Here is a 16,061-nt window from a genome sequence, read left to right on the forward strand (position 1 = left end):
TTTAGGTGTTAAACTACTTGTCTTATTTGATAACACAGAAGTTAATACCTGTAAATAAAATTCAAATTTGATAACTCAGGAAAAACAGTTAAAACATTATATAGATATACAGTGCTAATCAGCAGGTGCAGTGAAAGCACACTTTATTATAATAATGGGGCTGTGAATTTTTTAACTCTATGTGCATATTATTTCTAAATTTAAAATAAAATAAATTTAATACCAAGTGTTAGCAAGGAATTGTGAGTATAAATGGAACCATTTTTCTGGAGAGCAATTTGGCAATGTGTATCAAAAGATTTTAAAAGCATTTTAGGCCATTCTACTTTGTAATTCCACTTTGAAGTATTTATACTAAGAAAATAATTAGAGATGCAATGAAATATTTATATTCAAGAAAATTTATTGAAGATTTTTTAATAAATGAGTAAAAAATTATAATAATTTAAGTGCCAGAAATTAAGCCAACAAATTATGAAATATCTAAAGAAATACAAAGCATGAATCAAATTAATGTTCTCAAATATCATTCAGAGACACAAACAAAAAAAGATCATAATGCTACATGAGAAGCTCTTTTGAGAGTATGTTTCCAAATATGGTAATCATATATGACATTTCTGCACCCTTTTCACATCCAGCAACTTTGCCCAAAAAGAAGAATAAGCTTAAGTATGAGATTCCCTGACACAATTTTGGTCTAGGAGGAATTAACATGAAGACTATGTTGATACGTCCAAAAGTCTCCATAGAATCACGTTAAGTTAAAAGTACATTGTCCAAGAATATGTGGTTATTGATTACAACTTGGTAAAAAACCAAAAAACAAAACACAAGTATGTCCATTGGTATAACAAGCAAAAAAAAAAAAAAAAAAAAACACCACCACAAGTCAAAAACAAAATTTTATAGGTATCTGTAAAAGAAAATAAAGTCAAAATTACAGTTCTCTGTAAAAGAAATAGAATCAAAATAATTATATAATAAACTTCTGAGTATTGGGGTAGTGGGTACTTTTAATTTTCTTCTTCTTGATTGGTATGCTGATCCTCCACAGAAGGAAAAATGTCTTTATGGTAAGCACCTGATATTTTCCCAAGAGCCCATCCATTCACTGATGGGAAGCTACCCTGTCCACCATTCATGGACCACGTGGCTTTAGGGAAGTTGTCTTAGCCAAGGATCTAGGGATGGAGCAGGTAGCCCAGGACACTGCATTTCCCTGGCGACTGTGACTGATCTGGGGAAAGGCACATGAGCCAGTCATAACCAAAGAGTCATAGGATCCCTTAAGGGACACTTTCTTCCCATTAGACCTGTACCTGGCAGGATGTGGCATCTAGAGGTGCTATAATCTGCAATTACAGGAGGAAAAACTGTGTAATATGGCATCAACTACAGTGAAGAGCAGGACTGAGCTGAGAGTGTGAGCAAGTGAGAATAAGAGCCATAGCCAGAGAGATTGACGGAGGGAGAGAGCTGGTGCTTCTGACTGTGTCCCTGCATTGCACTTTGCCTAAAGACAGTGCTACCTCTGGGCTTCTCAGTTATATGAGCTAATAAATTCCCTTTATGCCAAAGCAGTTGGAGTATGGTTTTCAGTCATTTGCATCCAAAATGATCTGATAAATTTTTTTAAGTTTTGTGATTTCTCTTTATTCATATTGTTGGTGGTAGTTTATCCTGGAAGTCATGGTCTTTTGGTCATAAATCTCTGAAAAGAATCATAAAATCTCAATTTGGAGAATGATTTATTACACTGGAGCTATTTTTCTCCTTAAATTTGAATAGAAATCAAGGTATTCTTTCCTTCTCATGAGATAAAAACACATACATTTGCAGTGCTTCATTTTATTCTTGTAATACCCCTAAAATATATCTTTTTAAGAAAACAAATGTGATGTAAACATATTTTTCGTAATTTAATCTGGGTCTTCACTCTCAAATGCGTAATTCTGGCAGACAAATGGGTAAAGGCATTTTCTAACAAAAGTTTCTCTTCCTTTACCTCTCTGACAAAAGTGACAAAATAGACCAGGGAAACCTGTAGAACTAACACATCAAAAGTGGTATCCAGAAATTTTTTGCCATGAAACGATGAAGAATGCTTTCTCTACCTTGGTGTCCTTCCCTTTATTGTACACTTACTTAGATTGAAGACAGGACACCTGGTTGAGTCAATGTAAGTCTGATGATTGTGTTAAAGCTTAGTCAAACTAGAGTCAACCAGAACATCACAAACCAATTCTGTGGTATGAATTATGAGGCCATCTGCCTGGTATAGTTGTCGGAGCTTCACTCATCAGAGGAAGGCACGAGGCACACAAGGCACCAGTTCAAAATATCATATACCCATTACATCTGGTACTCATCTGTTTTTGACAATCTCAGAGGGCAATTTCGTGATGTCCATTGACATAGGTTTTGCTTCTTACGTTTTTAATGAAAGAGACTGATCACTTGGAAACTGTCTGCTTGCTTAATATCATTGACATTTTCCAACATTTCTTATTGAAGATTGTGTGACCCAGTTTTCACACTCCCTGTTCACTCTACTAAAGCAGCTGAGATCTTCTGTGCTTAATGAGAATTTCACGCATGGGAGTGGTAAATGGTAGTGCAGAGAAATATAATAAGAATCAGGACCTCTGGGTCTTTCTTAATTGGGTGGAGCCAGAATATGAATCTGATTTTTTTTGAAGTTAGTCCTTTAGAGTCTAATGATCTTTCTTTTCATGTTTGAACAATGCAGCTTGAAGGTTGCCTCCCTGGTGTGATATGAAAGGGAGGGCAGGCTTTTAGCTGATTGCCCATGTGTCTGTCTTCAACTTGATTTTTACTTCATGCTACATCATTACTGTTGCTGATGGAATGATATTTTTCTTACTCCCCCTTCCCCTCCCTAAGTTCAATTTTAACTATGCTACATATGATAATGCTAATTAACAAGTGCCCATCTTGAAATTATCTGGGACATGATACATATGAATAAATAAAAATTAAGTCAAACTGGGCTCAGTGCCCAGAAAAATCAGGCATGGGCACAATCACTTGTAAACAACTGAGGATATTTATTTAATGTAAAACAACTTGGCCAATATGTGGATGATCGTGTGATATTTTAAAATTTAAAATGTCACTTGATCATATGGAGTTTTAGGCCCTTCTGACAATTTAAGTGATTGGTTGTACTAGCATTCCTGGTAGACAATATCTAGCCTGGGCCTGGCAGCATGTCCCTTTGAATTCCAGACCCTATCACCAGAATTCTTTGTTTTCAAATCAGTGACCACAAGTCACTTGCTTCATCTCGTTTTAGTCCCACATCAGGCCATCCTGTTTGCCTCCACAGACCATTTGGTATGTTCAGTGACCCCAAATCAATCAGCCAAGTTTTTAGGATTATGTCAACTGTTTTAATGCTTTTTGCAAATATAAGGTACTTTGAGAATACACTTTTTCCTCTGCTGATATGAGAGATGGATAATTTGAATTTATCAGAGCACCAGACTAATTTATCATGAATACTTAAATTTTTAAAAGGCCAGGCAAACACACATGATAGTAGATATGATTGAAAATTTTTTTGGACACCAAGTCCCGTTTTACACTTTGATCAGTTATCCAAGAATGTTCATAACTTAGCAGTAGTAGGAAATATTGTTGGGACTAGAGTATGAAGTAGCTTAGGGATGTTTTGTTAGATGTATGAGAAGAACAGGTTGCAATTTTTCATCAACTGAGCTTAGGTGCTCAAGTAATATAGTAAAAGACAGGTAGACTCATTGTTGGGAAATGTGTGGGCTACTAATCTGAAAAGGATAAAGATGATGAAAAAATAATAGAAACAACTAAGGAATTTGCTTTAATTGAGAGATAATGATATCCAGAGACTACATGATATTTTTCTAAATAATGATTAAAAATTATTCCTAGACAGATTTGTTTGTGTGTAGGATATGATTTGGAAATGAGGAGCAGAGATAGCACAATAAGACATCCTCAACATTTGCTCTGATGTCTACCACTAATGGAAGAATGCAAAAGGGAAGGATTCTTAAATTGACAAAGTGGGGCTGGGCATTAAAGCTTCTCTTTTGAACCAGTGGATTCTTTTGCTAGGTACTACTTGGAAATTGCTGTAATTAAAATTACTGATAGGACCATCTCAAATCATCTTTGGTGGCAACAAATGGGAAACATTTATAGAGTTACATATTTTTAAAATGTATTTTATATTTGAAAAACAGTATATTCAGAAACAGTAGAATTCAGAAATAACTATTGGAAGCAAGAAACCTTGATCAATCAATTAAAAATCAGTTATTGACTTTTAATTAAATATGTGCCTGATACTGCCTAAAGAATGGATGACAAAGTTATAAGACACACATGGTTCCTGTCTTCCAGTTGTTTATGGTTTAGTAGGAAAGATGCACATTGGGCAAATAATTACAAGGGTGGTGAGTGTTAACAAAGTGGAAGGTCAATGTGGCAAAAAGAGCATTTAGCACAGCAATGTAACTACCTCCAATACTCAGGGAAGACTTTTTTAAGGAAATGCCACTTAAATAGAACAAAAGATGTAAGATGAGTAGATATTACCTGATTGAAGACAGAATTTAAGCATCCCAAAGGCCTTTGGGAAAGAAAGAGCATATTTGAAGCATAGTGAAAAATTCCATGACTGGAGTATATGGAAATCAGGGAAGTCATGGATAAAATGAAGTTGGAGAGGCTAGCTATGGATATGGAATTTTATCAGGTTGAAAGGAGACCACTGAAAGGTTTTAAGCAAACCTTAAAGGATGTAAGCAAATCTAGATTAGCCTTTTATAAAAGAACCTGGTTTTGATGTCAATCCTGCAACAAGTTTGTGCATTGATGTATCCATTACTATAAAGAGTTTTTACGTGCTGTTTGCACACCCTTCCTATAAATAAATCAGAAACAGAGTAGGAAAATTGTTAACAGAGAGAGAAGAGGCACGAATGTCCCATGATGGCCAACATACCAACTTGCCCCCCCACCATGTGTGTGTGTGTTTGTTTTCTTTTGGTGTTAGTAAAGATTGTTTATTATGCTGCTATTTAATAAAGTGAAACACGTCTGTCGATTTTCTTCCATTGGCCCAGGTACAGGTGCTGTCATAATTGCTGAGATTATTTGCATATTGACTTTCAATGATCCATTTAAAAATATTCATCCCATTTACTGACTTAGGCTTAGGCAAATACTTGACATTTGCAAGTGTGGGCCAATGTTTTCATTATTATCAAGCTGCCATTTCTTGAAAACACATCCAGTCCAGTTTTTATATTTTTATATTCCTGACCCCCAAAACCCCTTCTCAGTGGAACGCATAGAATTCTGGCTGTTGGAGCACTGGCCAAACAGAACACAAAATAATATAGATGATAAAAACAAACAACTTTATAAGAGAGAGATTTAACTCCAGCCACAAAAAAACAAAATAATGTAGTGTACAAGTTCTATGCCTTGTGCTACTTTCCCCTAAATTCATTTATTCAAATAAGCCCTTAAGATGAGTTAGGGCTTTTCTAATTATTTTTAAAGGATTCTTAATTAAAACTGAGCATCAAGAGTAAAAAAGTTGTTATATTGGATACGAATAGCATATAAGATGAAAATATTATGTGCCTTCCCAAAGTCCTTGAGGAAAGTATCCAGTGGTTCCTTGGTAACCTGACTTTTTCTAGGCCAAAAGCAGAGAACAAGGTGTGCAGTGGCTGACGTCAGGCTGTGGAGACTTCCTGGTGGCCTGGAGACAGCTTTGATCCCTGAGGACTTGGAGGGTATAATTCAGGCTTAATTACAAATTTACATAAAGTTATGGAAGAATATTTTTTGGCATTATCTGGTGGCAATTACCTTTCATACTTCCAAAACATGATGGTGCTGACAATTAAACTTTTAGTCTTTGAAGAATCATTTGGAGAAAGAAACTCAAAGAGAAAAGGTATTTAGGGATTTGATTTTAAGAATCTCCCGTACACCTAAGAACCTTTATTGTCCTATATTATTTTCATAAAATACGATATGTGGTTATTTTAGTGAGCCTTCTGTTCTGAGTCCTTTTATCATAAGCTTGTTAATAGAAATATCACTGATTAATTGCATCATATAGAGTTATATTTTGCTACATCTATATACATTCTGCTAATAGCATGTATGTTCTACCCAGTCTAACTTAAAAGCTGTAATTGGAGTTGACCATGTCTGCTGTGAATGAAAATTGGACCTGTTGAACTGAAGCTAGAGATGGGAGAGGTGGTAAGAGACAGGGAGTAATGCGGCCTGAGAAATCACTGCTGAGTAGCTCCTGCTATCTGAGATGTCCTTTGGTCAAGATGGTGACTGGAGCACTAGCTGGGCTGCAGAACTTCTGAGTTTGAAGGTGAGAATGAGTGTGAAATCAATGATGAAGAAGATAATGAAATCGATGACAAGGAAAATAATGTGGCAACCCAATAGCCTCTACAGAGGCTGGCCCAAGAACAAGGCAACAGAATGGAATCCTAGGATATCATTCTAGAGTAGAGTGAGACACAGAGCTTGGTTCTTCCTTGAGCAGGGGGTCTGTAACTCCTTGCAGGCACTAAAATGACACCTGCATCCTCATCCCCATATGCAGAAGGAGCCTGGCTGGCCCAGATTCTTGGTTAACACAACTGCAGAACAAGTTTCAACATCTCTGGCCAATGGGTGGGGATAGCTTGTGGGGTAGGGCTCTGTGGCTATTTAGAGGAATCTAAAATATGTTTGCTCCCTGATAGTCTGGCTATCCTGCATCCAATCTGTAGCTGTAAGGACCTCCCCACCCCACCCTCCCTCCACCATTTCTAACATCACCTCAAACACAGAGAAATGTAGCCATTTGCACCAAACACTTCAAAAAGATCTTGAACAAGTTGAGCTCCAACAGTACTCTGCGCTTTGATCTTCATTTATCCATGAGTTTTCTTTCGTGTTGTCTCCAAGAATGGGTCATGAGGGAGACCCTGCTGCTGGCTTTGGATGTTCCTTGATAAATAGAGTCAAGAGAAGCATCTAAAGTTTCTGGACCAGAGATAAGCCCTGGGACCCCAAATGGGAAGGCTGTCAGGGCAAGCTGCTGGGTAAGAGAGATGTCTGTGTAATTCAAAGTGCCATGTTGTTTAAAGTGGGGAAAATAAACAACGTTGATCAAATTTGGGAGAATTCCCTCTGACCCAAATTCTGAGAATTTTGGTAATATATTAGCTAATAAAAAAGAGTAAAAAGTGAGGCAAAATGGCAAAGGACTTACTTAGAAAAAAAAACTAATTTTCCTTTTTGAACAGGTACAAAACTCTTGCTCTATTTTATGTACTTAAATGGAACATTTGAAAATTCTTAGTTAAAATATTAATAAGGGAAATTTGTCATCATTTGCCCTTTCGTTTACCCATTTGTGACATCAGAAGTAGGTTTATGAGCTGAAAAATATCTATTTCATAACATTAAGTGGTAACAAAATAGGAATGTGAAATATTAGACTATTTGAAACTTTGCAGACATCTGAATGATTTAAGATTGAGGCATAAAAATCACTTCATCTCTTTACAAAGCAAGGTGCATCTTGGAGAGAAAATAAAATACCAGATATGAAACAGATTGTTAATCTCATCCAAAAGAACATAGCTTTCACTGTTTGCCAGGAAAAACCTCATATGAATATTCATTACATAGAAAGAGTCCTTCCCCAACTCTCCATCAGATAATTATTTCAAATCACAAAGTCACTGTTATTATGGAGTAACATATGGTAAGGTAAGAGTAGTGTTTCTTCATGGAAATTTTTTCGCAGCATTTCTCGGGAAATTTATGTTTTTCAGAATCCCAAGTTCTGAGAAAAACCAGTAAAGAAATTGGAAAAATAGGAAAGAGTAGTATCATTCTTCTGTGAAAGTTAAAGCTTAACAATCAACATGTAGAAATTGATGAAAAAATCTACTGACTTCAGGTAAAAGCTGACACAAGATGAAGAAGGCTAAGGGGGACATTTCTGGGATCTGGACAGATGAAGGCGGAGAGAGATGATGGTGCTCTGAGCAATAATTCTTGCTTGTAGCTGTTGACATGGTCAAGGCCCTGTCTTAAAATGGCAATTGTGAGGCCTCTTGTTCAAAAATTATCAATACATTTCAACGTGGTGACAACAGAGAATTAAACCAACCAGTAGCCCTTCTATGGGACATACACCACAAAACTGACCCCCTTCACCAAAAATGTGAAGTGTGTCACAGTTTGCCAGTGATTTCATCTAATGGAGTCCCGAGAGATATTTGCTGGGACTATCTCTCTGAACAAGTCTTCAAAAGTCAGCATGCCTTTGGTTGAACCCAAATGTTGGTTAGGTCACCTCTGCCACCTTGGCTCAGTGTAGGAAGCTGGAAGGTTGCCTAATGGGAGCTCTTCATTTGAAAACGAATTGAGAACTCTTTGGCTTCCAGCTGTGGCCATGAAATCCATGTGTTTATGCATGAAACAAGTATGTGAGACAAGTAAGGCTGTATCCAAGTTTGATATTTATTTGACTTGACACCGTCTGCCATGGATACTAATTTTCAGACCGTCCAAGTGTTTATTGCCAGGTGTTTCTTTTAAGTCTCATGTAGACATTACACCTGTGAAAGCATTTGTTGATTGACATAAAACTCAGCATTAGGAACAGTGAAAGGAATTAAACACTCTTTTCTCACACCTGCCTTTATTTAGCCTCGAATTCATGAAATATCAAAATTTCCCCTTTTATTTGGGGGGGGAGATGTTAATCTTCATGTGAAGTACCACTGGGCCACTGTTACAGCGTTTCAAATTAGTTTCACCACAGTCATCAGCTTTGTGATTATCTCCACTTCTCGAACACCTGGTCTGACTTTAGAAATTATTTGCCATCTGGTCAAATACTAAGTAATTATAACAACTTAATGGCAGGATAAAATACTGTTTGTTAAGAGACTTGATAGTCTACAAAGCATTAGCTAGCATTAAATTGACCTTAACCATTAACTTAATAAATGTGTCTCTTTTTGGACTTCAAAGACGTTGCTCTTAAAGGCATCCTTGGGGATAAAGTAGGGGTTCTGAACCTACTTTACATGTCTACAACATGTTAAATCCTCTGCTAAATAAAGAGTTGTCCACTTTTAGCAATATAAAAATGCAACTGGAGTCTTGAAATTATATATATATATATATATATATATATATATATATATTTTTTTTTTTTTTCTTAAACATATCCAGAATCAAATTCTTCTTACTCTGTTATCTAGAGCAGACACTAAGGAACACAATTACTGTATATTTTCCTCTTGGAGCTATATCTAAATCTATATATATAAGGGCTACCTCAACTTTGGTTTTACTTGTAGCAAAATTAAGCAAATTGTATATTTTTAAAAGCTTCCCCAGTAACAATTAGGGTCCTCCATAGAAGGTAAAACTTCCAAGCAATAAATTATTTCACTTGCTTTCCATTCTTTGCTTCTCAGTCACAATGGACAGACTGCTTAGTCTCCCTTTTCTCTTCTTTCCGTTTTCATCTTCTGCCTAGAGCAGTAACTAGCATGGCAGCCTGCATCCTTACAAAGAATCAAAGTGAAAGAAATCAAGAGTAGAGATACTAGGGTTCTAATTTTGGTACAGAAAACTAGGAGACATGTGATGGTCTGTGAGTCACAGTTCTGAGGACTCCTGCTTTTTTGACTTAAGCTCTACAGAGAAAGAAAGTAATTCCACAGCATCTGGAGGCCGCATGTAAAGGCAGTATTTTTTTGGGGGGGCTGGGGGGCAGGGGACATAATTGAGCTGATATTATGGGTCAACTGCACTGTTTTACATTTAAATTTGCATGCGAAGCTTGAGGAGTCTCTATTTCCAAGACACCGGGTGAACTGCACAAAGCATTTTGTTCGCCCTTTGAGCAGGTGCAGTCCCTTATCACCAAGACACATAAACAGATAGCAACTGCCCAGAAACTGCCTCTTACAGGAAGGACAATGCGGCAGGCCTCTTACCTGCAGCTGCTCCCGGCTGTGGGAACACCATCAAGCAGCTTTTCACAGAACAATTGTCTCTTTGTCAGCTGCTTTGCACACAAGGACAGCTGGGAACCCAGAGAAAATACATCCCTGAACTAAGGTGTCAGGTGTGCTACTTGGGAGCCAGCAAAACTCTCCCTGCCACGCTCTCCAAGTATTGGATTCAAGTGTTTACATTTCATGTTGGAGTCAAGATACCACAAACTCGTGTGAAAACATAATTATTTATGTATTGTGTGTAAAAGAAAGGTCCCTTATTTCAGGAAGCTGCCAGCTTGAAAAATGTATTTGAAGTGAAAATATACTCACAACCCATGTCTTTGTATGTGTCTTTCTGAGAAAGTTAGAGGCAGTTGGGATTAATTATAACATCCCAGAGTTCTCCTGACTTTTATAAAGTACATCAGTGAGGACACTTGCTTGTTTGTATCTAGAAAATGATACAATTTACTTAATATTAAGAGGGGAAATTCCCTCTTAATGACTAACATTAGCCAACTTGTGACCTGTCAGACCCCAGAAAAAAGAGTCTAACATATAGAAGGAATGTCTGATACAGGGGCCCTGCTGCTTATCTCATAGATAGCAGGTGTGCCATAAACTAAGGGTTGAAGGCTGTTTTAGAAATCCCAGTCATAGTGGCACCTAGACCCCAGGGGGTGGACAAGGCAAGATCAAATATGCCCATAAGATGAACGACCACAAACAAGCCAAAAGGCCTACTTCCTCCACATAGATAATACAGTGCACATCAAAGAAGAGTAATGTGTTAGAGCCCTCGTAACCAGTCAGTTCAGAAATTGATAAGCACTCACCCAGTCAAGGCACAGAACACACTCAGCAGGACCCTTCCCCCACAACACCCAACGTGGGTTTTTCCTTTAAAAAATGCTGCTCTCAGATAGAGGGCCGGAGCCATTTTTCCTTTCTTTCTTTCCTGATGGCTCCTACCTGCTTTCTTCTGCTTTCTTCCTCTAATAAACCTTAAACTCTCTACTTAAACCATGGCTCGCTGCATTGTGGATTCTTGAACGGCTCTGGACCTAACATGACCCACTTTTTTAAATAAGGACTCCTCTAAATATTGAATTTGGAACTATGCATCTGAATGTAAATAAGTTCAGTGTGTTGACTAAAATGAATGCCATATTGTAAACAACTGGCTAAAATAAGTGACCTACAATAAACGAAAGAGAAAGTGAGTATTCAACAATCAGCACACAGCTTTATTTGAACATCATGTTTGACTTCAGTTGTAAGGCTTGTCTGTCATCCAGACAGCAGTGAGTCTAACAGGTGTGAGTTCATTAAGTGATGCCCAGGGGTTATATCAGGGCAGGGTCTAGCAGCCAGGCCCACTGGTCAAGCATCCGATTCGTGGGTGAAGTTGTGAAGCTGCTGCCTGTGTGAATGGATCCGATTTCATTTTATCACCAAGTTGCTGAGTAATGGGCTCCTCTACTTTATCTTAAACACTTGGAGGCTTTTAATAGCAAGTGAATAGAGCACTCAACTCTCAGATTGCTGTATTTAAAGAAAACAGATGCTCTATGTACTAAATTTCTACATTAGCAAATGTTTTTTTCAGTGTGAACTTTATGTTAATCATCATCCTACCAGCATTTCTTTTTTTTTTTGACATCTATCTATTTTGATAAGCCAAACTCAGGATTGCCGAGGACCGACAGGCCAGTGTGAATTCCTGATGAAGCAGACGAAAATGAATGGTTAATAGGCACCATTGTTAGATAAGAATCATGACTTTGTAATATAAACACAGACTCAGTAGCATTGTTTAAAAAAAAAAAAAATTACCTGGCAGGCACGGCTGCTAATAAAACTGTCCTCTGTGGCTTTGTACAACTTCTTTATGAGGCTTAGACACACATTAGAGTTTTCCGCATAGAATTCCAGGGAGTTACTGAACCACAAATTAAGCAACATTTTATATTCAGTCTCCTTATCAAACTTGGCTGAGTGGGGTCTCTTGACAGGTTTCAAAATATCAAGTTAGATTAATCACGCTCAACAAACTAATATGCTCTGATAATGTACGTGAGCAACCAAAATTCAAAGCTTCCCTGATTAAGAGGTAGTGAGCATTGGTCATTTAAATGACCATCTGACCATCGTTAGGCCACAGAGAGGACATGCAGGCATCTGGCTGTTTGGCAGGGACTGGCCTGCAGCCTTTGGTTGCCGCAGTCTGCCAGTGCAGCTGGTGTGAACACCCCAAATTTAATATCCTCAGTTATAGCTATACTGTTCCCTTGGCACACACAGCTCATCGGGACTATGAAATGACCTGACAAAGGTTACATAAAAGTGCCACATTTTGGAAACTTTCCAATCAGAAATTCATAACTTGTGCTGTTTTAATTAAAAACAAAACAAAAAAGTACATCCTTTCCAGGAAAGGACTCTTTGGAAATAGCAGTAAGAAAGGTGGAAATAACTCAGTCCCTGTCCTCATGGATCTTGCTCTCTAGTAATGATTATGGGTAACTGATCCTGAATCCCCCACCTTTTAAAATGTAACAATAGACAGACTGTACTAATATTAGTCATTAGAAATATCCATACATGGGTGCCCTTGTTACATTCCTCCCTGCACTGTTTTTTTTCCATGATAGACTCCTCCCCTTCACAAAGAATATAATAAGTGAAACAAAATGAAGAGATAGTGGGAGATCATGGAAATGATACTAGTTCAGACAGTAGACCCAGCAATTAATGGTGTGGGGTCCAGAACCATGCCGCATGGGTTTTAAGTCCTGGTTTTGCTATGTACAAGATATTCAACTTAGTTTTCTTAACCTCTCTGTGCTGTGGTTTCCTCATTTGTAAAATGAGGATAACATAGTACTTCCCTTCTAGAGTGGTTGTTACCTTTGGATGAAGTAGGATATATAAAATACTGTGCCTAGAACACAGTAAGTGCAGTAAATATTAGCCTTTATTCCTTCCTTTTATTTTATCATGGCGCTGCACAGGAAAATAATTGTGATGGAGAGACTGTGCTGCAACGGTGAGATATAGGCCACTCATAATAAGCCCTTGAATCTACTGCACCAATATTTGGAGGTCCCACTCAGCACAGATCACAGATATACTTTACTTGACTTATATGTAGCAATGCTGTGAAATAGGGCAGGAAGGATATTTGCTGGTGATAATGATGGTAATTAGAATTGCAGGTAAGGTGATAACCCCTTGCAGTGTTGTTAGAGTTGCCTAGAGAGAGAGAAAAAAAAAAGAGAATTCAGTGTAAGTCTTGCAAGCGACAATTTATAGTTCCCATGATTATAACCACCCCCCCAGGCCTATAATATCACCTACTTTGCTAATAACTTATGATGGGTTTTCACTGCAATATAAGTGAATAATTAGAGCTAGAAAATCTAACAATCATAAGTAGAACTTTGCATCCAAAAGACATAGATTCAAATCATGACCAGGCACTTACAACTTTTTTTAACTTTGGGCAAGTTAGTCGGACACTTACTAGCATGTTGCTAAAGATGTGACTTTAGATGGTGTTCCAGTTTGCTAATGCCACTGTTTTGCAAAACACCAGAAATGGATTGGCTTTTATAAAGGGGGTTTATTTGATTACAAAGTTACAGTCTTAAGGCCATAAAGTGTCCAAGGTAAGGCATCTACAATAGGGCATCTTCACTGGAGAAAGGCCATTGGCATCCGGAAAACCTCTGTTAGCTGTGAAGGCACGTGGCTGGCTTCTGCTTGCTCCCAGGTTGTGTTTCAAAATGGCATTCTCCAAAACATCAGTGTCAGCTTTTAATGGCTGTCTTCAAAATGTGTCTCTAAGCTGCAGCCAACATCAGGGGTCCACAACTCCAAGCATCTCTGAGCTAAGCCAGCTAGCATCTGGGTCTGTGCCAGCATTTTTAAAGGACTCAAGTGATTAAATTAAGACCCACGCTGAATGGGCAAGGCCACACCTCCATGGAAATAATCAAATCAAAGGTATTACCCACAGTTGGGTGGGTCACAGCTCCATGGAAACAACCTAATCCAAAGATTCCAACCTAATCAACACTAATGTGTCTGCCCCCACAAGATAGCATCAAAGAACATGGCATTTTGGGGGACATAATACATCCAAACTGGCACTGGTAATGTAGTAGGTTGAATTACGTACCCCAGAAAAGAACATGATCTTAATTGTAATCCCATTCCTGTTGATGTGAACCCATTGTCAATAGGACTTTTGAAGATGTTATTTTCAGTTCAGATGTAGCCAACTGAATCAGGAGGGGTCTTAATTCTGTTACTGGGGGCCTTAATAAGGAGAAAGCCATGGGAGGAGCTGCAAACAGAAAGCCGGACATCAGTGGCACCCAGGAGAGAAAGGAGAGGACACTGCCATGTGAGCGAGGCAGGGACACAAGCACTCCAAGGATGGCTGGCTGCTGGCACTGGATTGGGTTGAAAGCTTTGCCTTGTTAACACTTCAATTTTGGACTTTTCCTAGCCTCAAAACCATGAGTCAATAAATTCCCATTGTTTAAACTAACCCATTGTGTGGATTTGTTTTAGCAGCCTCGAAACTAAGACAGTCACTTCTCTCTAGAATCAAAACAAAACAAACAAAACAACAAAAAACCCTTAAAACAAACAAACAAACAAAAAAAAACCTGGTATCTGATATGCAGTATAGTTTCAGTGGTTCTCAAAATGTGATTCCTGGAAGAGTGGCATCAGCATCCTCTGGGAACTTGTTAGAATGCAAATTGTCAGCCCCACCCAGACCTCCTGACATGGAAACTCTAGGGGTGAGCCCAGCAACCTGTGCTTCACCAATCCCTTCGGCTGGTTCTGATGCAGCTAACATTTTAGAACAGCAATCAGACATTAGAGAGAGAATCTAGAGCTAGACTGCCTGGGGTTGAATCACCACCCCACCAAGGCTACACCATTTGTAGTCTTGAGCCAATTGCTCAACCTCTCTGGGCCTTCATTTCTCACCTGTAAAGGTGAAGAAAATAACAGAAGGCCTTTGATGGGGTCATTGTGAGGGAAACATTAGTTAATGCATATAAAGCACTTAGCATAGGACCTGGAACACAGAGGACTATATGCACATTTGCTGTTCTTATCTAAACAAGGATATTGGTACTTGTCTTGTGGTGAAAATAAAATGAGATAAATCATAGAGTAGAATTCCCAGTATATTTACATGATCAAGTAATGGTCACTGTTTTTATTATTCAAAATTTCAACTCATTGTAGGCACTTAGTAAATATCACAATTAATTTCCTGAAGAGCAAGCAGAGGTTATAATCAAACAGCTTGGAATTTCCTTAAGAAGAACAAATTGTCCCCCTCCCCTGACTTCTTGCCGAGGTACAGAAGTCCCTATAATATGTTACTAAGTGAGTTATTAAATTTTAAATAACTTGGCAATAACTTCAAGCTAATGTTGAGGAGAAGGCTGCAATTTGTTCTTCATCAAAGCCCAACTGGCTGCTCATGATGAGAAATTCAAAAGTTTCTACTTTAATCACTGCTTGTGATACTTTTTGTGAGATTTCATGATTAGGTTCAAGACAAGTGCTCTTGTTAATTTATTCATATTCCTCAATGAACATAAAAGATATATTTTATTTCATTTTCAGTATTATTAATATGCAAAGATTCTCAAAGACTCTTCCACATATCCACTATATTAAAATCACCTGGGGTGGGGGTGGGGGGTGTTATGTTTAAAAACGAACAAATTCTTACTCTACCAGAATGAAAATCTCAGGAATGCATGCTAATGTTTAAGAACCACTGTTTTAAGGAAAATGCTATGTAAGAAAACAAAACTCAGCAAAAACAAAAACTTCAGAGATGTTTAAAAGAAATAAAAGGGAAAATGTTGAGTAAAACATAAATTCTGAAAAAAGACATGACTATACATGAGAAAGAAGATGAAGTGGTATGGAACTAAATCAAAGATTCTACAG

Source organism: Choloepus didactylus, chromosome 17 (assembly GCF_015220235.1).
Source record: "Choloepus didactylus isolate mChoDid1 chromosome 17, mChoDid1.pri, whole genome shotgun sequence".
In the NCBI taxonomy this organism is placed as follows: domain Eukaryota; kingdom Metazoa; phylum Chordata; class Mammalia; order Pilosa; family Megalonychidae; genus Choloepus; species Choloepus didactylus.